We start from the raw sequence: 22,660 nt of genomic DNA on the forward strand, positions 1-22,660 counted from the left end.
AATGAATAAAACTATACTTATAGCTTAAACTATGGATAGGAGATTAAGAGCATTACTAAAAATATGTTAGAGGAAAGGCAACACAATGAAAGCATTACTGAAATGAATTATCCAATGTAAGTAATAGTGAGAGACAGTTGTATATATGTATTTAATAATTAATTTGGGAATATCCCCTATATTTACTATGGATTAAGGCTGAAAACTGGCAATTAAATTCACCGAATTGATTTTCACTGGTCACAAGCAATCAGTTGTTTTAATTGCAAGAAGAGGGAGAAAAAAATTAAGTGATAATTTCTCTCTTCAGTCTTTAATACAAGAATTAATATCAGTTAAAAATATAACTCAGTATATATCCAAAAGAATTAAAACTAGGGACTCGAACAAGTATTTGTATGTCAATATTCATGGCATTATTATTCAGAGTAACTTAAAATGTGGAACAACCATTAACAGATGAATGGATGAACAAAATGTGTTATATGCACACAAGGGAATATCATTCAATATTAAATAAAATTTATGCTAAGTGAAATAAGTCAGACACAGGACAAATACTATATGGTTTGAGGTTCCTAGAGTAGTCCGATTCATAGAGACAGAACATAGAATGGTGGTTATTAAGGGCTATGAGGTGGGTGGATTGAGGAGTTACTGTTTAATGGTCACAAAGTTTCAATTTGAGAGTATGAAAAAGTACTAGATATAAGTGGTGTTGATGGTCTCAGAACAGTGTGAATGTACCTAATGTAACTGAACTGTACATTTTACATGGTTAAAATAGTAACTTTTATGTGATGTATATTTTAGCACAGTAAAAGAAAAATTCCAAAGGGAGAAAGAACATCGTCAATACTGTTAGAACATGAAAACCATTATTTTCAAAGCTATTATCCTTAGGTTGTATCCATTTTTCCTAATTTGGTTTGAAAGTGAATCTCATATTCACATCCAGAAGCAAAGATTTGTGTCACTGTATTTATATGTCTTGATTATATAACTGTGGTTCTTAGCATTTATTCCCCAACACATTATTAGTGGTATTAGTACCAACAGTTTGGCAGTGATGCTCACTGTGCGGCCATACCTCTGCTTCTCAACATGCAATTAGTACATGTCAGAATCCCCCAGAAGATTCTGATTTACCCTTCTTTAGGGACAGGTCATTAGTTGAATAAAACTAACTGAAGTCTCCTATTCTAATGAAATATGACTGATAGATTTGGTTACATCAGAATAATGGACTACTGTGACAAAGATGCTATAAATGATTAAAGTACAAGGAATAAGCTAAAAGTAAATATTTACAACTTTTTTATACTTAGAGAAACAGTGTCCAGAATGTAGAATAAATTTTTTAAAGCAACTATTTGTCCAACATAAACAAAATTGAAAAGTCATGTATATTTGTCATATTTTCTGTGTGAGATAAAGAAGATTAAACTTACCTTTTAAGCAATAACTTTTTTGTTCCTCTTGGGCCTTAGAGAAATATTAATCAATATATATTCCTTATTAATAACAATCGTTGACATTTATTTATCTTTATTACTTTTTGAGAACCGTAAAAAATTCTTTACTTATTTTAGCCTACAGGATTTATTTAAATAAATAAGCAAACAAAACGAATAAATAAAATATCTAATTAAAAGATAGGTGCAATTATTCCTAATTGTATTGTTGTGAAAATGAAGATTAGTAAAGTTGGATAACTTTCCAAGTATCACTCAGCCAGCGAAGACAGAAATCAAAGTTAGATTTACCTTAGTTCAAAGACTTCTCTTTTAATATCTATATCATTTGTTGCTTCCCATGTGAAGGGAGGATAGGAAACTTAACAGAAGTAGAATGTTGGCAGAAAATAACATAACATACTAAGGTTCCATGAAAAATTAGAAAATAATTATCAACGCAACTAAATGATATTTAAATTGAGATGTCCTATGTGAATTATGATTCCCTCAGTTAAGGTAACAAGACAGATCTGGTTTTAGAAACATCTTTCAATTTATTAACCAACTTTTGCAGCTTAGTACATGTCATTCTAACTGCAACCAATATCCCAATTTAATGCAAATATAAGGAGAGGCAAAATATGATTAAGATTAATTTTTTAAATTTCTGATATATTTCCAGAAATTAATGCAGTAAGGATTGATCTCTCCTTCTATAAGCTGCAGATATGAAAAACCTGGTGTCATAAAAATGGAATTAAAATGTTTACTTAATGTCTCCTGGATGTCAGAAAGACTATGAACATTGTATTCTTGAGTTATTAAAGAAGACATATTTAAATTTATGGACAAGAAAATAGTATTTTGAAAAAGCATCAAGAAAGGGAAAGTTCTCACTAACAAATCTCCAATTCTTTATTATATTTCCTAAATAAGCATGAAATGGGGACACGAGGTTTTAGGAGAATGCTGCCATTGAGAGAAAAAAGCCATAGCCACTATTAAAGGACACAAATTTCCTTAGTGGCAAAAGTACAAAAATATGCAAGATTAACAATGTAGAGGATAGTATAATTTGCTTCTTGACAGAGAGTAGGGCTTCCGAAGGTTCTCAGTTCCCAATCCTGACATGATGATGTGAGACAGATGGAAGAAAAATAATTGCAGCACATTCATGTGTTTCCCCAGTGTAGCATCATTTATTAGGCCAGACCCACGCCTGGCTCATGTTAACAATGGTACCAATAGCAAACTTTTACTTCATGTTTACACTGTTGGGGAGGTTAAATTTTTACTCTACCCTTGTAGTTTCTTCTTGCTGGTCTAAGGAATAAATTGACATGAAAGAAATTAACAGAAGAAAAACAGATTTGATTATATATGTACTTAAGGAAGTCTCAAAGATATGGGACCTAAAGAAATGACCAAAGCAGGCAGTTTTTGTACTTTTTAGAGGATGAAATAGTACTTTTTAGAAGATGAAGATTTGACAGGGCAAAAAAATTTGGGTTTGTGTGCTTCATTAGTAAGGAATAAGTAGAGTTTGGGCTTTGGGTAGTAAATCAGTAAAAAGAACAAAGTTTTTTTTATACAAGCTCCTTAGCTCCAAATTTTCTATCTCTGGTACTAAAGATGTTTCTCTTTCCTTCTAGTGCAGGGAAGGTACCTTTCACATGGAATATTTATTTTCAGCTTTCAGAGGGACATAGGGAGATCAGAGTACTCTTTTTGTGATAACTACTTTTTACATAACTTTAATTCAAAATATCAATATGACATTTTGGCATATTTTGGGGGGCCCACATTAAGCTCCAATAACACTGTGATAGGTACTCTAAATACTTCTCAGGAAATTAACTCATTTATTCCCCTCAATAGATCCATGAGGTAGATACTATGATTATTCTCAATTTACAGATGAAAACACTGAGTCACAGAAACAACAGGTAACCTGCCCAAGGTGTACAACTAGTCAGTGTTGAGGTCAAGATTCACAGCCATGCACTCTGGCCTAGAGACTATGCTCTATGGCTCTCAGGTGGAAGAACACTGGGCTGGAAGTCAAATCACTTGAATTTAGGCTCAGATCTTCTCTTAACTCTCTACAGGATGCTAAATTTTATTACTCTGGGCCACAGTTGTTTTCTATTATTCAAATGTTGCTTTTGAACTAGGAGCTCTTGAACATCTTTAACCTTTCTGATAGTTTATATGTTACTTACTTTAGGAAAATAACAGCATGGGAAAAAATGCCAAGTGCCCTAAAAATACTATTATATTTGAGAGCTACACTTTAAACTTTAAAGAGTCTAGATTACTTAATTTTGAAATCCAAAGCATCATTTATGTTTCACGGATTTTGTGGTATATATCACTTGAAGCTAGTGCAATATTTTGTGACAATTTCCTTCTTAGTTTCTCTATATAATGGAAATATAAACAAGTACCAGTCTGAATTAAGGCCTCATAAAGTATTAATTTTGACCCTCCTTTGCCAACTATGGGACACTCAGCTTTATACAAACCATGGTTTTCTTCATGTTTGCCATGTCATCGGAACTCATAGAGTTTGTACCTTGAACAAAGTGAATATACATAAGTGCCTGATAATTCATTTCCTTCTTGGCTGTGACCCTATAACTGAATTACCATGTGTCTAATTGGGCACTTGAACATGTTATACCATTATTATATATCTGTGTACCAGTTTTCTCTACTAGAATTCAAATTCTAGTAGAGAATTTGTTACCCCATAAACTTAACATCTCAGATTGTTATACATTTTAAATTTTATATGTTCATTTATTTTTACAAATAGCTATGCCTTTTAACCTGTTTAATCAAGACTTTCCATGTAATCTTGAATTAATTATTTATTTTCAGATAAGTATAATATTCTTTCAATTACTTTCTTGGGCTTCATCACAACATTAAGAGTAACACAACCCATCATTTCCTACAAATGTATTTTCTTGTCAAAATTAGGAGTTTGTATTTGATAATATCTTTGTAAAAGTTATGCATTTATCACATATTTTTTCATTTATTTAACTCCACTGGAGAAACCAAATGTCAAGAAAATTGTTTTTTCCTAACAACTGATATATTTTTGTTATACAGTCATAGCCTATGTTGTAGTAATAATGTTTTCCTTTTGATCTTCTGGAGGCTCAGAGCCAAATATTTGATTCGGCTATGCAATTTTACAAGTTTAATGTAATACATATGTATTATAACTTTTTCTCTCATTTCCGCTGTAGACTTTGCTTCCTTTCCCTTTACCTATTTTTATATTTTTATCTATTATTATATTTTTAGAAAAGACTTCATGTCTATTTTGGAATTCCATGGGGTGTATGCAAACAGATGACTACTAAATACTCTGTTTCTAAGAGTCTGAGCATTTTAAGCCTACATTTTCCCTCTGTCTAAGTTGAGAGCTGTGAGGTATTAGCACCAGTTTCTGATATATATTTGTCTGAACAAGTACAAATTTTAGTTTTGTTGCTATTAGTTTGAGTGGGCAAACCCAAGTCTATTTTTGTAGGCACAAATGAAGTGTTCAGATAAGATAATTTTGCATATTTAAGTTTTACTCTATTTCTTTTACTCTTTCCCTTCTCTACACAAATCAGTCTTTTTATTGTCACAGAAGGGAGATCTCAAACCATTTCATTCATATTGTAGTAATTCAATTTACACTTGTTAGTTCAAATGTAATTAAAATATGAATGCCTTAATTGTAATTGCTTACAATAGAAATGGGACTATTTTTTCCAAGCTTATATATATCTAGAGAATGAGGAAAGTTCAGATCCTTAAAAATAGATGAAAAGTGTCTCACCTAACTAAAAATTTCCTTACAAGGACAAAATTTGAGGACATTTTTTACAGGTTTAAAGCCATTAGACATAATACATTAGGAAAAATAGTTTATTCAATGAATGGCCAAATCATTTTCCTTTCCTAATTTCACTGATGCTGCATATATTGCAAAGTCTGATCATACTCTAGTAGCATTAGAAATGTATCTAATACCTGCATATATTTCAGATGGAATGTTATCTTTTGAGTCAATCTTGTATTTATGTAGCAAATTTTATATGTTGTAGAGCAGTGATAATTTTGTGTGCTTTCCTATATTACATTTCAAGAATTATATTTAGCATCATCTGGTAGAGATCTTCTGTAATATTGACACTCAATTTAAAAATCTCAGAATTTTTTTTGAAATTAAGGACTGCATTGCAAGACACAATCCCAAAGATATTTCAGGCAAATGAGAAATACTTTTGTCTGAAAGGTCCTATAATTTCTTAAACCTCCAGCTAACTTCGTGTTGTACTGACCTGACACTATAATACAAATCTAAGCAATAATGATTAAAACAAGCCTTTTAAAATTTTTTATTCATACTTCTCAAAATATATTTTTATGTTGAACCACCTATTTATATTTCCAATAAGAATAAAGTGCTAGATTTATTTAAAATATATTATAAAAAATTAATTCCAAAATACCATAAAAAATAGGTGACTCCCTAGTAGTTCTAATTAATTTACATTAAAGAAACCAGTGAGCATAGAACAAGATTATGTATATAAGAAGACTATAATTTACATTGGTTAGTTTGTAAGTCACACTGTATATCTGAAAATTTCAAAGAGACTTTAAATGTTTTTTTTTTCAAAATAGGCAAATGAATATCTTGCTTCACCAACACACATTCTAATGAATAGGAAAAATAAAACTCAAAGGATTAAGTAGATCCTGAAGCTTGAAGTGGTAACTATCCTAGTTTTCGTAAATTTACAGATCTTTTGTATTTGTTTCATTTTATTTGTTCCCAGGATTTTCCCCCTAGATAATCATGGCTTTTTATGATCCCGGTAACATATAAAAAGACCAAGTCAATGAAGTTCATAGTAATTTGCAATATTCTATTACCACCTGAAGTCAATAGACCCCCAGGTATGCTATAACCTTAAAATCAAAGATCTCCAGAGTATATAAAAATTTCTAAGACATTGATAAGTGAAGGGAAAAAAAGACCCAAGATAAAACAAAACAAACAAAACAGGAATAAGATTGGAATTTTTTTTCAGGAGACTTGAATTGCCACTGATAGTTTAAAAACTGTACACCTGATGGAAAAGTGAGGAAGACAGTTTAATGTTTCATCTGGATCCAGAGGTACATCAACTTAAAAAGCAGCTCCAATCGGCAAACAGGTGTTCCATGATGGTATCCAAGAAGAAATGATTGGTAATGGACAATGCAGAAATGCTTCTCCAAAAGATGAATGAATGATTCTTTAAAAAGTTTCAGGTCACATCTCTTGCAGAAAGCTCTGACGCTCAACATGCTGATTCTCGATCCAGGAAACATGGTCTTCCAGGTTCCACATGGCTGGGGGTACCCCTATAATCATGTTTTTGTGCTGTAACCAAGAGGATCCTTTGGATCCGACAGGGACCGATCAGTCATTGTGGATGGCAGTGTAAAATATGATCCAGATGACCATAAACAAGGCAAAAGATGTCATAAACCCTTCTTTCGTGAGCTCCCATGTGCTGCCATATTCTTCCTCATCTACCTGTAGGTAGTTGCTGAAATAGAGGTACAGGATCCCTGCATTGATCAGGGAGAATCCTGCTACTCCCAAGAAACCTTGCAATGGTAACACTCCCCAAATGACACCTAGTACCACAGCGATGATCTGTCGGAACCATTAGATCACATCTAAAAATTCATCCTTGTCCTCCCAGAGGACATCCACATCGCTCTGCAGCACTTTGCTACAGACAGAGACTTTAAGAATATAAAAATTGGCAAAGTTTATGTATATATTGACAAATATGTATACACATATATCTATAAATATATATATGTAGACATATATATCTATAAATAGATATATATGTCTACATATATCTATAAATGTATATATGTAAGCATTCAACTTTATTAACTACTAGGTAATTGTAAAGTAAACCGAAAGAAACCACATATTCATTAGAAGGGTTCAAATACAAAAGACAGACAAAACCAAATTCAAAACAACTGGAGTTCCCGGATGTTGGTGATGAGAAATAAATTAATAGTACATTTTGGAAAAAAGTTTGCTATTATCTGTTAAATGTGAATATATGCATATCCCCTTACTCAGAATTTCTACTAGGAGTCAATAGTACATAGGATACATTAACCATGGTATATTTGCGCAATGTAATCCTATAAAGCATTGAAAATGAATGTGACTACATGCAATGATTTGGATGGATCTTAGAAATATAGGGTGAGCAAGTAAATTCTGGAAAACAAATCCAAATTTCATGTCAATTTATATCAAGTTCTAAAACAGGGAAAAAATAATCCAATCAGAATAGTTATTTTGAGTGAGAGCCTGATGATGCCCTTCTTTGATCTAGATGCTAGTTGTTTTCAGAGATAAAATTTGAAAAATAAAATTATCAAAATGTTTATAAAGCTTTAAATCTATTCAACTTTCTGGTGATTTTATACTTTTCATGGACAGTATAATAAAATAGTTTTGACAAAAGTGGAGGAGTTCATATTTTTCTGTTAGTCTTTTGTTTAGTTAAAATTAAGGAATTATCTATTTTTAATTTTTGGTGAAACAACTCCATTTAGTTTTGTTATGATTTCTAGCAAGCAAGCACGATGGAAGATGGAGCACTCTGTTTTTGGTAGCAGTGACTGAGAGATGACAGCAATCAAGCATGGTAGGTTAGATCTGGAAAATGGGGTTGAAAGAGGGAATGCAAGTTAGGATGAAAAAACACATGTGTTTATCTGGTTCTAGGTTTCAGAATCCAGAATTGTAAGCTGGAGAGGAAGTTTGTAACATGAAAATTGAGTGATCATGCTCACAGGCTAGACATAGGTTGATGAATCTTGTAGGACATATGAGTGAGTATAGGCAGAGGCCTTTCTGATGTTTTATACTGTAGCATACTCATGAGGAATCTGAGCTGTGTAGGAAGAATAAGTGAAAGAAAGCAGATGACTGAAGTCTTAGAAGGACTTAGGCACTCAGAAGAGAACAGGTATCATAGAAAAAGAACACTGTGCCTTTCAAACACAGAAAACCCCTATAATGAGCTCAGAGCACACTCCTGCAGAAGTAAGTAGCATGTGAGCAGGGCAAAGCCAGCTGATACTGAGGCAACCAATTTTGAGAGAGAGGCTACTTGTAGGTTTACTATTTTAGATTAGAGCTAAAATTAGACTGTGAGATGAGGCTAGACCAAAGGTGCAACAAACAAACAAACAAGTAAATAAAAATAAGGAACATCTATAGGCAGGAAATGAGTAGTAGCTCCTTCTTCTTCTGTCATTTACAAAGGAAACTAGGGAACTTTTCATTTAAGACAATATCGATTAAAGTCTAATCAAATATTATAAATATGCTAAATCCCAAGTTCATAAAGAATAAGGAAAATGAATACAAAATAAAAAGGCCATCAAAACAAATTTTTAATATTTGAATCTATATCTTTTCCAAAAGTGTAATGATGAAGACAAACCTACATTTCTATCTTTTAACCACTACTGGGCTGAATAACCTTAGACATGTTTCTTAAATTCTGTAGGTATCAGGTCTACCACTGATAACAATACTATCTAACAAACTTCTTAAGAATATAAGTAAAAAGTGCATATAAAGAACTGAGTCTAATGCCTGGCTCTCTGAAATCTCTCAATAAATGTTCATAGTCATTGTCCTTTTTAGCTATAAGATAATAGTAATCTCAAACTCAAAATGTTCTAATTCAGCATTCACAGTGCATATGTTATTAAAAAATAAAATTTTGTTGAATGCTCAGGTATTTTACCATTGCCCTGGAAACCAAATAGCGAATATATCTTTCTAGAGCTCACATTTAGCATTAACATAGAATACTATTTTTTCTCTTATTTTAATGGCAGAATGAGTAATATTTATAAAAGATGACAGTTAAAATGAGAAGTTTCTCCATTATGTAATGACTATGTAAATACTCTTTGAAATACTATTTTTACTAAAATTTTATCTCATTGAAAAATAATCAGTAGAACCACTTCAATCAAATTGACTGATATTTATGAGACATATTTATATGTTTAAGATAAATGACATTATCTTAACAATGTATTTTGAGTATTTTGTACATATTTTCTATGTAAATAATTATTGATAGCTTGGAGTATCCCTTTCAAAAAACTGTACAAATTTTAAAAAATAATAATCTCTGCATACATAGGCATGAGGTCCTGAGAAACAAAGCCTAACAGCACAGCTAGGAGAAATTATAGTCTTCAGAGAACAATTTATCCAGAGAACAATTTTTAAGAGAATATTTTTTAAAAAAGGTTAATTGGGATTTTCGGTCCTGATCACACTATATCATAGCAAACCATAAAATTTAATGAGATTATCTTCTAGGAATTAACATGTCTAAGAATTAGAGAAAAAAATCTTGAAGTTTTCTTAAATATAATCAAAAATAATCCAATTAAATATAATTAAAATATAATTAAAAGTAAAATTTATTTTCATTTTTTTTGTTTTTTTGTAAGTTTGATTTTCTGTATTGTAGATGCTCTGTCATTCACTAAACAAATGGTTTTATTATCTATTTATTTATTTTATTATTTTATTAGTTTCAAGTATATAGTACATTTGTTAGATATTTATATAGTTTATAAAACCATCCCCCTAATTGCTCCTTTTCTGGTTTTCCATCTAGCCAATATATTAATGCTAACTCCATTCCCGATGCTGGATTCCCATGCCTTTGATCATCTATCAACTACTAATTTGTAATTCTTTAATCCTCCACTCCATTCTCCCAGCCCCCCAAATCCCCTTCTCTTCTATCTGTCACCAAATTGTCCTCTACATTTATGTGTCTGTTTTCGATTAGTTTGTTCTTTATGTTCCTTAGATTCGCATATAAGTGAAATCATATGGTATTTATCTTTCTCGATATGACTTATTTCACTCAGCATAATAACCTCTAAGTCAGTCCATGTCATTGCAAATGGTAGAATTTAATTTTTTTAATGGGTGAGTAAAATTCCATTCTGTATATAATCCATAACTTCTTTATCCAATCATCTGTTGGTGGGCATTTAGGTCACTTTCATATATTGGCTATTATAGATTGTGGTGCCATGAATATTAGGGTGCATAGAACTTTAATAGTTATTGTTTTGTTTTTGTTTTTCTTGAATAAATATCTAGAAGTGCAATTGCTGAATCAAGAGGTATATCCACTTTTCATTTTCTGAGAAACCTCCAGGTTGTTTTCCATATCGACTGTACCAACTTGCAATCCCACCAACAATATATGAGGGTTCCCTTTCTCTGCATTGTCACCAACATTTGTGCTCTGATTTATTGATGATAGTCATAATGATAGGTGTCAGGTGATATCGCATTGTGGTTATAATTTGCATTTCTGTGATGATTAGTGACCTTGAGCATTTTTTCATATATCTATTGGCCATCTGTATTTCCTCTTTGTGAAGGATCTGTTCAGATCTTCTGCTCATTTTTTAATCGGATTTGTTTTATTGTTGAGCTGTATGAGTTCTTTATATATTTTGGATATTAAACTCTTATCAGATATATCTATTGCAAATATCTTCTCCCAATCAGTTGGTTATCTTTTCGTTTTGTTGATGGTTTCCTTTGCTGTAGAAAAACTTTTAATTTTGATGTAGTCCTATTACTTTATTCTTGTTTTTGTTTTTCTTGCCCAGGGATATATATGTGGAAAGAAATTACCATTAGCAACATCAAAGAATTTACTACCTGTGTTCTCTTCAAGAAGTTTTATAGTTTCGGGTCTAATATTTAAGTCTTTAATCCATTTTGAGTCTATTCTTATATATGGTGTAAGAAGGTGGTCAAGTTTCTTTTCTTTTCTTCTTTTTTTCTTTCTTTTTTTTTTGCATGTATCTGTCCCCAACACCATTTATTGAAGAGACTGTCTTTGACCCAATGTATATTCTTACCTACTTTGTCATATATTAAGTGAGTGCAGAGGCATGAAATTACTTCAGGGCTCTCTATTCTGTCTCATTGATCAATGTATCTGTTTATATGCTGGTACTATGCTGTTTTGATTACTATAGCCTTGTAGTATAGTTTGTTATTGGATAGTGTGATACCTCCAACCTTGTTCTTCTTTCTTAAGATTGTCGTGGCTATTCAGGGTCTTTTATGGTTCCATATAAATTTTAAAATTATTTGTTCTAGCTCTCTGAAAAATGCCATTGACATTTTGATAGGGATTGCATTAAATCTATAGATTGCTTTGGGTAGTTTTGCTATTTGAATGATGTTTATTCTTCCTACTCATGAGCACCGTATATGCTTTCATTCATTTTTATCATCTTCAATTTCTTTTTTCAATGACTTATAATTTTCTGAGAATAGGTCTTTTACCTCATTGGTTTATTTGATTCCCAGGTGTTTTATTGTTTTCGATGCAAATGTATATAAGATTGTTTTCCTAATTTCTCTTTCTGAAAGTTCATCATTGGTGTATAAAATGCCACTGACATCTGAATATTTATTTAATAACCTACTAATTTACTGAATTCATTGAATTCTAATAGTTTTTTGGTGAAATCTTTAGGGTTCTCTATTTATAGTACCATGTCATTGGCAAATAACGAAAGTTTTACTTCCTTTCCAATTCAAATGCCTTTTATTTCTCTTTCTTGTCTTATTGCTATGGCTAATACTTCCAATACAATGTTGAAGAGGAGTGGTGAAAGTGGGCATCCTTGTCTTGTTCTTGATCTTAAGTAAAACACTTTTAGCCTTTCCCTATTGACTATCATGTTAGCTGTAGATTAGTCATATATGACCTTTAATATGTTGAGATATGTTCCTTCTATTCCCACTTTGCTGAGAGTTTTTATCATAAATGGATGCTGGATTTTGTCAAATGCTGCTTTGGGGTATAATGCTCTGAAAATATCTATTAAATCCGTCTGCTCTAGTGTGTCTTTTAGGTCCATTGCATGCTTGTTGATTCTTTGCTTGGAAGATCCATCCATTGGTATCGGGGAGATGGTAGAGTCTCCTACTATGAGTGTGTTACTGTTGATTTCTCCTTTTATATGTGCAATAATTGTTTTATATATTTAGGTGCTCCTATATTGGGTGCATATATGTTTTCTAGGGTTACGGCCTCATTATGTAATGCTCTTCTTTATCTCTTATTATAAACTTTTATAATAAACTTTTTCTTTAAATCTGATATAAGTATCAGTACCCCAGTATTTTTCTAATTTCCATTTGTGTGAAATATTCTTATCCATCCCTTTACTTTTAGTTTGTGAGCCTCATTTGATCTGAAGTTGGTCTCTAGTAGAAAGCATATGGGTGGGTATTATTTTCTTATCCATTTGACTACCCTGTGTCTTTCGATTGGAGCATTTAATTCATTTACTTTTAAAGTGATTACTGATAGGTATATAGTTATTGTCATTTTATTATTCTTATTTGTTTTTTCTATTTTCTTTTTTACCCTTTCTCTTTCTATAGAACTCTCTTTAACATTTCTTGCAATATTGGCTTGTTGTTAATGAATTCCTTAAGCTTTTCCTTGTCTGAGAAGCTCTTCATCTCATTCTCCTTCTTCACTGAAAGCCTTGCTGGATAGTGTATTCATGATTGAAGATTCTTGTTTATCATCACTGTGAATATTTCTTGCCAGTCCCTTCTGGCCTGCAAAGTTTCCATTGAAAAATCAGCTGACATTCTTATGGGGATACCCTTGTAAGTAACTAACTGCCTTTCTCTTGCTGCTTTTAATATTCTCTCCTTGTCTTTGACCTTTCGTATTTTAATGATGGTATGTCTTGGTGTGGGTCTGTTTTAATTTCTCTTGTTTGGGATTCTTTGTGCTTCCTGAACATGTATTTCTAATTCCTTTGCCAGGTTAGGAACGTTTTCTGTCATTATTTCCTCAAGTAGGTTCTCAAACTCTTGCTTGCTCTCTTCTCCTTCAGGTACTCTTATGATCCAGATATTGTTATGCTTCATATTGTCCCAGTGGTCCTTAAACTATTCTAATTTTAAAAAAATTCTTTATTCTTTTTGTTGTTTTAATTAGTTGTGTTCTGCTATCTTGTCTTCTAATTTACTAATTCAATCTTTTGCTTCATCCAATCTCCTATTGAATCTTTCTAGTGTATTATTCATTTCAGTTATTGTACTTTTCATTTCTGTCTGGTTCTTTTTTATGGTTTTTATGTCCTTTTTTATGCTTACTATCTCTCTGTTAAGGTTTTTATTGTGCTATCTACTCTCCCCCTAAGTTCATTGAGCATCCTGATAACTATTATTTTGAACTCTGTCTGGTAGGTTCATTGCTTCCATTTCACTTAGTTTATTTTCTGGAGTTTTCTCCTATTGTTTCATTTGTAGCATGTGTCTTTGTATTCTCATTTTATTACCCTCTCTGTGTTCATTTCTATGTATCAGGAATATTTGTTTCATCTCGCAGTCTTGGCCAGATGGCCTAATATAGAAGGTGTGGTGCAGTGGTGCACTCTCCCTGATCCCCTATGCCAGGGGCTCTGGACATGATCTATGTGTGGGTTTAGTGTGATCTTCTGTTGTCACCAAACTTTTATTGTTGTTAGTGCATCAGTGGATGGAATTGACACTCAGGCTGACTAATTTTGTGAATTGATTGCATTCACAGGGTAAGAGTTGCTGTGTGGGTTGACTGTACTGAATGGGATTTGCCCTTACAGCCTTGTGCACTTGTTGTAACCACCCTTTGTGTGTACCACTAATGGAGCCAGTCAAGAGTTTCTCCATTGTGATCTGGTGTCAGACTCCAGATTCATTGGTTTTGTGGCCCCTTGGGAGTGGCTCCCCAGTACGCCAAGGTCAGCTGTTGCCTTTGATTGCTCAGGGTTACCCGGTAGGAGCTACAAAGTGATCCACAAATGGCTGTAGCCTATGCTGCAGTGGAAGAGTCAATGCTGTAAGCAGTGGTCTGGTTATCTCCTGTCCCTGACCTAGGGCAGTTTAGCAGAGGGAGCAAAGCTCCTCCAGGTCTGACATTGCCTGTCAGTTGCCTGTATATCTCTGAAACTGGAAGAGCTTCTAGGTGATATGCATGTTGGGTGGTGCATGCACCCCAGCAGTCACTTGGGTCTATTGAGTAAATCTCTCCCTGCCACTGCAGTGTCAGTTTCTGTCTCTGTGGCTCCCTGTATAAGTTTCCAATTGTAGTAAAAGAAGAGGCATCTGATAATGCAAAGAGGGGGCTTACAGAAATGACTGACTAAGCTGGTTATAGATTAACCGCATCCTATAGATCTCTGAATGGCCTTCTGGAAACTTCTGTTACATTTACAAGAGAAACAATCTTGTAGATAGAACTGGTGGTCTGGGAATTTCTTCCCCCTTTAAGTCCCCGCCTGAAACTACCCTTCCCTATTCCGAGTCATGAGGCACATGTAGAACTTCAGACAAAGTAATCACGTGCCCCTTGCATCGACACTGCAGAGATATTTAAGCCCTAAGAAATCTAACCAAAGGGGAGATCATGTTTTGGTGCTGTTCAGAGCCCCACATGCTACACTGGCAACAAATTCTCCTTCTTCTTGTTGATATTAGCCATTCTTACAGGTGTGAGATGACATCTCATTGGAGTTTTGATTTGCATTTCCCTAACAGCTAATTAAGTTGAGCAGCTTTTCATACCTCTGTTAACCACTTTATGTTTTCTTGAGAGAAATGTCCATTCAGGTCATCTGCCCATTTTTTAAATGGATTATTCGTTTATTTGTTGTTGAATTGTATAAGTTCTTTATATATTTTAGATATTTACCTCTTATCAGAGGTGCTATTCACAAGTATTTTCTCTCATTTTATCAGTTGCCCTTTTGCTTTGTTGATGGTTTCTTTTGTTGTGCAGAAGGTTTTTAGTCCCATTCATTTATGTGTGTTTTCACTTCACTTGTATTTGATGTCAAATTCTCATTTAACAAGATATCATATTTACTTATGATGAAAACACTAATGAAATGGTGATTATTAGTTTCATTGTAGCATTTAATATTTAATATAATTTTTAAAGTTCTCAATTTATTTAACAGAGTAAAAGGTTTATCATTGATTTCTATTTGGCAAAGCATATATATGTACATTTTCTGTATGCAGGGTTATACAATTTTTATGGCTCCAAAAGCTACTATTTTCAGGTATTAACTAGACATTGAGAATGTTCTTTATTTCAGACAAAAGAGTGTACATTTCTATTTCAAACAAAACACTAGAGTAGGATTTAAAATTGTGATAATCAAGTAGCATTATTTTTAAAAATAAAAATATTTTAAAGGATATATAAAACCTATAAATTGTTGTAAAACCACCCCAAATAACAGCAACATTACCAAAGTTTGAAAGATAGTTAAGAGGTAACTATATAATAAAATTATATTTAACAAAATTGTTAGTATTTATTTCTTTTGGCCAAAAAACAGCATTGGCCAACCTGTCTTTAATCTAATTCCTTTTGGCCAGCCTGCTCTAATCTAAATAATTCTTCAGGTAATGAAGAAATGTCATTGACAATGATCATGATGATTAAATGCAGGTTGAGTGTCAGAACTGAAAAGGAGTAATAAATATAAGATTTTATTCAAGAAAGGTTTGTGAAAACATAAGAGATAACATGAGTTGTACCCAATGACCTGCACTGGGCTAAGTGCTTTATGAATAGAATATCATTTACTTTTCTTAACTTGGGTAGGTAGAGAGAACAAAAGGTATTCTGTGGATGCCACTTCTGAACTAGAGAAGACTTGGTAGAGGACCTCAAATCACACCATTGGTGAGGAGAACCTATAATCTTTGACTTCAGGCAGGATCTGCCAATAAAGTGGTTGTACTGAGAGAAGTACATGGTAAAGATTTTCCCAAGGATACTTGCTTCGCAGAAAGATGACACCTGCACTGAAACGATAGAATTCATTTGAAAGCACAGTTACTATTTCTCATTTTTCCTTCCTCTGTGCAGATAGTAGCAGAGTCCAGTAGGAATTAAATTAAGGCAAGTAGTTTCACCCACACATCTAACTTTTAGGACAAAGCAGAACACAGACTCTGGCAGGAAATCAAGTTGTTTATATTCTTATCCTAGTGGTGTTGTTTCATCAAATGACATGTTGAAAGAGAATTCAATGTTTCAATTATATTTAGTGCTAATCAAGTAAATGTAGGTGAGATTACATACACATTTTCATAGAGTTCTTTCCCTTTTCTCATTAGTTATCTCTCATTTTCATTATCATTACAGTGATTTATTACATGTGGATTGTGAGTTTATTTGTCCTTATGCGAACTATATTTTAATTATATTACATGTGTGTAAAATGACTCCACTAATGTTAAACATCAGAAATGTAAACAATCTCTTTGCCGAGCTGAAAATGTTTACCCCAAGAGTGAAATTGTTTTGACCAAGAGTGATAACCAGACACCCATGTGCCTGGCTGATAAGACACTGAAGACGTCATTGCTACGCATAAAATCTCCAGGACTCTCTTCCTGAATCAGAGCACTCTCTTTGTCTCACAAGAGCATGTCTCTCCATCCCTTGATTTCCTTCTTGGCCCAAGACTCTGTCCATCTGAACGAGAGGCCTCTTTGCTGACCTATGGTAATCAACTGGCAATTAACCCAGCGCAGATTTGGCATGCCGTATCTGCTCATCGTGTGTCTGTCTCAGCCAGCATCACTGGGTGATCTGCTAGGACTGAAAAACATCAGGATCTGGTATGAATAAACACTAGCATGCTTGCAATCTTATTTGTTTGTGTGTCGGCATTCTTATTTAGTTGCTGTCTCTCTGGGCTCTTCATATTTAAGTACACTAAGTAAAGTGCTATCGTGGGTTCGAACTGGCTTAAGAGCCTTAAGGAACAAGTGAAGCCACCTGTGCATAAGTCCAGGAAAGAGAGTGACTTGGACAATTATGATTCTTGACTGCATTAATATGCTCAGGAGATGCCCAAAAAGATGATATGCCATGCTCTGATTCATTAAAGCCAGAGAAAGAACTTCATTTTTCAACTTTTTAACAGATAATTCATGTTATAATCTTAAAGCATAAATTTTTTGCTGTTCAGAACTTCATATTAATACTTTTTCTTTGAAAGGTGGCACATTTTACTATATCGATCTACAAGGCGGGTATTTAACATTTTTAAATCACTGGCCTTTTCCAGTCTGGAATTGTTTTTATAGATAGCTTTAGTAAAATTCTTTCTGAAAAAAAAATAAGACCCTTTGGTGGGCTGGCGAAAGATGGTGGACTAAGCAAAAGCAGGGTTCACCTCCTTTCAGGTGTACATTGAAATCACAACCAAATTATAAAATGATCAATGCGAAGAATCATGTGAAGTCCAACTGATTACAATGCATACGTCTGATAATATAAAGAAGTAGTTATATTGAAGCTGGTAGGAGGGGCAAAGTCACAAATTGGGCTAGAGGGAGAGAGAAGCTACAGAGGCTCTTCTGAAAGAGAGGGGGTACTGGCCTCATTTGGGTTCTCCCCTGCCCGGGGTCTCAGTCCGAAGAAGAGGAGAATCCAATAACTCTGACTGTAAGAACCAGAGGGGACTCTGGCAGTCTGGGTGAGATGGAAGGAGACTGAAACCTTAGACATCCCTTTGAAGGACCCATGCTCAAGGCTTTCTGACCTGTGGACACTCACCAGGGACACTCATGGTGGGTCAGAGGCTCTAGCGGGATTCATACCAAGAAATTCTGTATTACTTGGCACCAGAACAAGGACTGGAAGGGCAGCCACCATTGTGCCTTGGTCTGGCCCCTTGCCAGGCAATCTACAGACTATGCCAGTTGGACTGTGCAAGCCCCCCCCCCACAAGGCCATTAGGAAGCACTTGCCTAAGGAGATCAGCCTGCAACACCCAACCTGAAGATTGCCTTGGCCTTTTGTTTCTGGATGACTACCATGTCCTGCACCATTTCAGGGCCAAACATTCTCAGCTGGCAGCCACATGTGAGCACCATAGTATAGTTCAGGAGTGGACATCATTCAGCCAACAGACAAGGAACATTTTAAGATAGAAGAATTCATAATTCATCTGTGCAAAGAATTGGAATCATGAAAGAACATAGATTATTTAGAAAAAAAATAGATAATGTGGTTTGGAGAAACAGTAATTATAAGGTAAGAAGTTGGAATAGTAAACTGGGATCACATTGAGAATACTTAATGGACTTGTCTTAACATCCATCTTCTGGCATGAGAGCCTGAAATTGGCAGCATCAGCTGATAGTTACTGAACTGAAAAATATTGCAGTGGTAGAATGCAGAAGGCTTGCTAACGGACTGGAAATAAGGAACACGGAGTGAGATAAAATAGCTTAATGGTGATACAGAGATTTTTAGCTCAGTTCAATCCATAGATAGTGAAGCCCTTCCCAGGAAAAGGAAATACAAAAGAGGAACAAGTATGGTAGCCAGAAGAGAGATGAGAGGGTGAAAGCTCAGAAAAAAATAATAATTAAAAAAATTATAAATAAATAAATAAACAAACAAACAAATAAATAAAAATTAAAACTAAATTTGGTTTGTATTGATCAAATGTAATGTAACTAAGTAGAATAAGAAAGTTAAAAATAATGAGTGTCATTTAATTTACTTTGAATGCTGAAAGATTTAGGATTTATAACTATAGATTTATTTAAAATTTTAAATTTCTTAAACATTTTAATAATATTAAACTTCTAATAAAAACCAATAACATTTTTTTATCAAAATCAACATTGAAAACTAATTTTCTCTTTAAATGAAGGGCTCAAATTACACATATTCTGTTACTATATCTCTCAAATTGAGCACAATTTATATATTTTCCACATGAATGAAAGTTTGAACACATAATTTCAGAGTTCATTTTAAAGCACCATTGAGGAATACATAATTAGTCATTATATCATCAATAATGATAAAAAAGAACAAAATTATTTTTGAGGTAATAATATTAATTTTTCCAAAATATTCTATTAATAAAGAAAAATAAATTTTTAAAAATGTGTCAATTATTATGTGATGCAAGTTTTTCTTATTTTGAACTCTCATGCCTTCTTAATATAGAATATTTCAATATATAACATTAAAAATAAAAAAAGAAACATTTTGATTTTTTCAGTTCAGTTTCTTTCCTTAATTTTTAAATAAATAATATTCCATGATGTTTGGCACCACTCTTTAAATTAAGAGTGAACTTAATTCTAATTAACCCTTAATTCTGGCAAATTATAACTAATAAAATAATAATAAAACCTCTATAAAGGTCTTTATAATTCAAACTGTGTTGTATGCCTGTACATACCATTATTAAATTGTTGTTTCTATGCAAAGTGGTATTTTGCTGATCAGAATATGTCTTAATTATATCAATTTACTTAAATATACAAATACTAAATGACATATTGAAATTAGGAATTATTAACATTGTACTGTGGTACCTTTTTGATATTCTTATGAAAAAAATCAAACACAAAGCTTTCTTATTTTAACTATTTCTTTCCTTTTTTTTTGCGCAAATCTTGAATAGCCTTATAGATAGGTCAGTATACCTGAAATTTTCCTCATTTATATTTTATTGTAAGCTGTATATATTGTCTTTAAGGGCCTTAAAGGGAAGGTTTCTTTATAGTTTCTAAAAACACCAGTCAACTTAAGGTAGTTTAAGAATCAAAAGCTCTGTTCTTTTTGTCTCTTGTGAGCAGTTTGAAATAATGACATTAGTTGGTGAAAATGTGAGATTTGAGCATTTTGTCCCTAACATTCTAAAATACTTTCACTACATTAAAAAAAAAAGTGAGCCCTTAGTGCTGTTAAATGTTATCAAGGGATCTAATTAAGAAGATAAAGGTAAAGTTAGCATATTGGACTTTAATGGGCTTAGGAGATTCTTGGGACATTGCTACCTATTCCATTAATATTTCTGCATCCACAGGATTTATTTATGTAACAGAAAGAAACAGTTTTTAGGCTGCTAGAAAATTAATGAGCTAACCTAATCTCCTGTATGATAGAGGAAATTATTTAGTGATTTTCTCTTAATGTTGAACAAGTATGAAATATGGCAGAGTGAGAGATGTTACCAGATCTCTTCCCTGGAAACAATAAGCTGAACATCTAAAACTCAACACAAAAAAAGCACCCAAACTGCACACCAGCACATCTGAGCATGGGATCTGCGCATAAGAGCTACCACATGTCAGAATCCCAAGTGTGGGATGGTGGACTGGGAGAAATAAAAAAGCTGCCCCTCACAGATGCTGGAAGTCCCTGTAGGAGAAGGGGGAGGGGAGAAGTTTCGACGAGTTCCTTGAACAGCCCTGCCTGGGAGAGTTGTGAGTTCCACCAAACCTGCAGCAGGGCCCAGGCATCAGAGTATAAAGCAGAGAAGCAGGGCGATAAAGAAACAAAAGTTGATTTTTATCAGCCACAGTTTCAAAGCCAAGGCAGAGCCACAGGCCCCAATCCCCAGCCATGAGGGTCACTAATCCCATATCCTCTGAGACCAAAAACCACAGCGCTCCAGGAAAATCTAAGCAAATACTACCAAAACTGTTACTAATACTGACAAGGACTGAAATTGAGAGTAGTGAGCATTATTAAATATCTACAAGAAAATAAAAAAGCATTATTAAGGCTTTATGTAAAGCAGGGATCCAAGAGGCTTAGACACCACCTACTGGAAACCAAAATAAAAATGCCTTCTTTGCAATATGCTACAGAGACCTTTATATAATGAATTTCATTCTGGAAAAAGAAAAAGAGAATACACTTCCCTTAATGTTCAGGTGGATAAATAGTCCATTAAACACCATGAACAACCAATGTGACAAGGCATCTCAGAAAGGAAGAGAAAAATTTTCAGAAAATAAGCTTACAGACATAGAAATATGTGACTTACATGACAGAGAATTCAGAATGGTACTTCTGAAAAAACACAATGAGATCCAAAATGAAATATAGCAACAATTTCAGGAATTGAAAAACAACTAGATGAGGAGAGCAAGGAGATTGAAAACCTCAAAAAAGAACAGAATAGATCTTACGGAGATAAAAAACACACTGCAAGAGTTGAAAAATGAAACAGCAAGCTTGGGAAATAGAGTTAACCAAATAAAGGAAAGGATCAGTGATATCAAAGACAGAAATCTAGAAATAAATCATAAAGAAGAAGAGAGAAACCAAAGAATGAAAAATAATGAAAGAGAGGAGACATAAGAATAATAGTCATTATTGAAGGCGAGGAAAAGGAGCAGGATCTAGAAAGCATTTTCAGACAAATAGTTGATGAGAATTTCCCAAATCGAAGAAATGAGCTGGAGCTTGGAATTCAAGAACTCAACAAAACACCCGATTACCTCAACCCAAAAAGGCCTTCGCCAAGACACATTGTAATAAAAATTATCAAAAAGCAAAGACAAAATAGAATTCTCATTGAAGCCAGGGAGATTAAAATAGTAAATTATAAAGAAAAACCATTAGATTATCATTGGATTCTCAGCACAGACCTTACAAGCCAGAAAGGAATGGGATCAAATATTTAAACTATTAAGTGAAAGGAACTACTAGCCTAGAATAATATATCCATCTAACCTCTCCTTTAGATATAGAGGAGAAATTAAGACCTATCCAGACATACAAAAATTGAGGGAATTCTCCACTACGAGGTCTACACTACAAGAAATTTTGAAAGGAATCAGCTCGCCTAAAACAAAATGACAAAAAAATACATAATTAGAAGTAAGGTGATTATCAGTCAAATAGAAGTGGAGGAATGCAACCCTACTAAGAACAGGGCATTATAAGCTTAAACAATAAGAAGAGAATTGCTATATAGCAAGATGGAAATGAACATTCAGCATATGTAGAGACAAAGTGAAACAACAACTAAAAGGGGGGGATTCAAAGATTCAAATTCACAAAGGGGAATGGAGATAAGGCATGTGAAGAAGAAAATGGGCAATTGTGTACATATAATTATCCTTTACATATTTGTAATGGTAGCCACACGCAGAAGATTCAGAACTAAAGTATATAACATAAAACAATAAAAACTAGAGGGAAAATCCACAGAAGCCAAACAAAACAAACAAG

The 22,660-nt window shown here is 33.4% G+C and overlaps 1 long non-coding RNA gene across 1 annotated transcript in view; it reads left to right on the plus strand.

Annotated features, from left to right (window-relative positions):
* Window positions 1–4,206: 4,206 nt before the first annotated feature.
* The window catches only part of LOC118612927, a 34,206-nt gene continuing 15,752 nt past the window's right edge, over window positions 4,207–22,660 (plus strand). The window contains exon 1 of the long non-coding RNA XR_004955288.1: window positions 4,207–8,203. This is a non-coding gene — a long non-coding RNA (uncharacterized LOC118612927). The remainder of the gene's footprint in view (window positions 8,204–22,660) is intronic.

The sequence above is a fragment of the Rousettus aegyptiacus genome, unplaced genomic scaffold (genome assembly GCF_014176215.1).
Source record: "Rousettus aegyptiacus isolate mRouAeg1 unplaced genomic scaffold, mRouAeg1.p scaffold_m13_p_17, whole genome shotgun sequence".
NCBI lineage: Eukaryota > Metazoa > Chordata > Mammalia > Chiroptera > Pteropodidae > Rousettus > Rousettus aegyptiacus.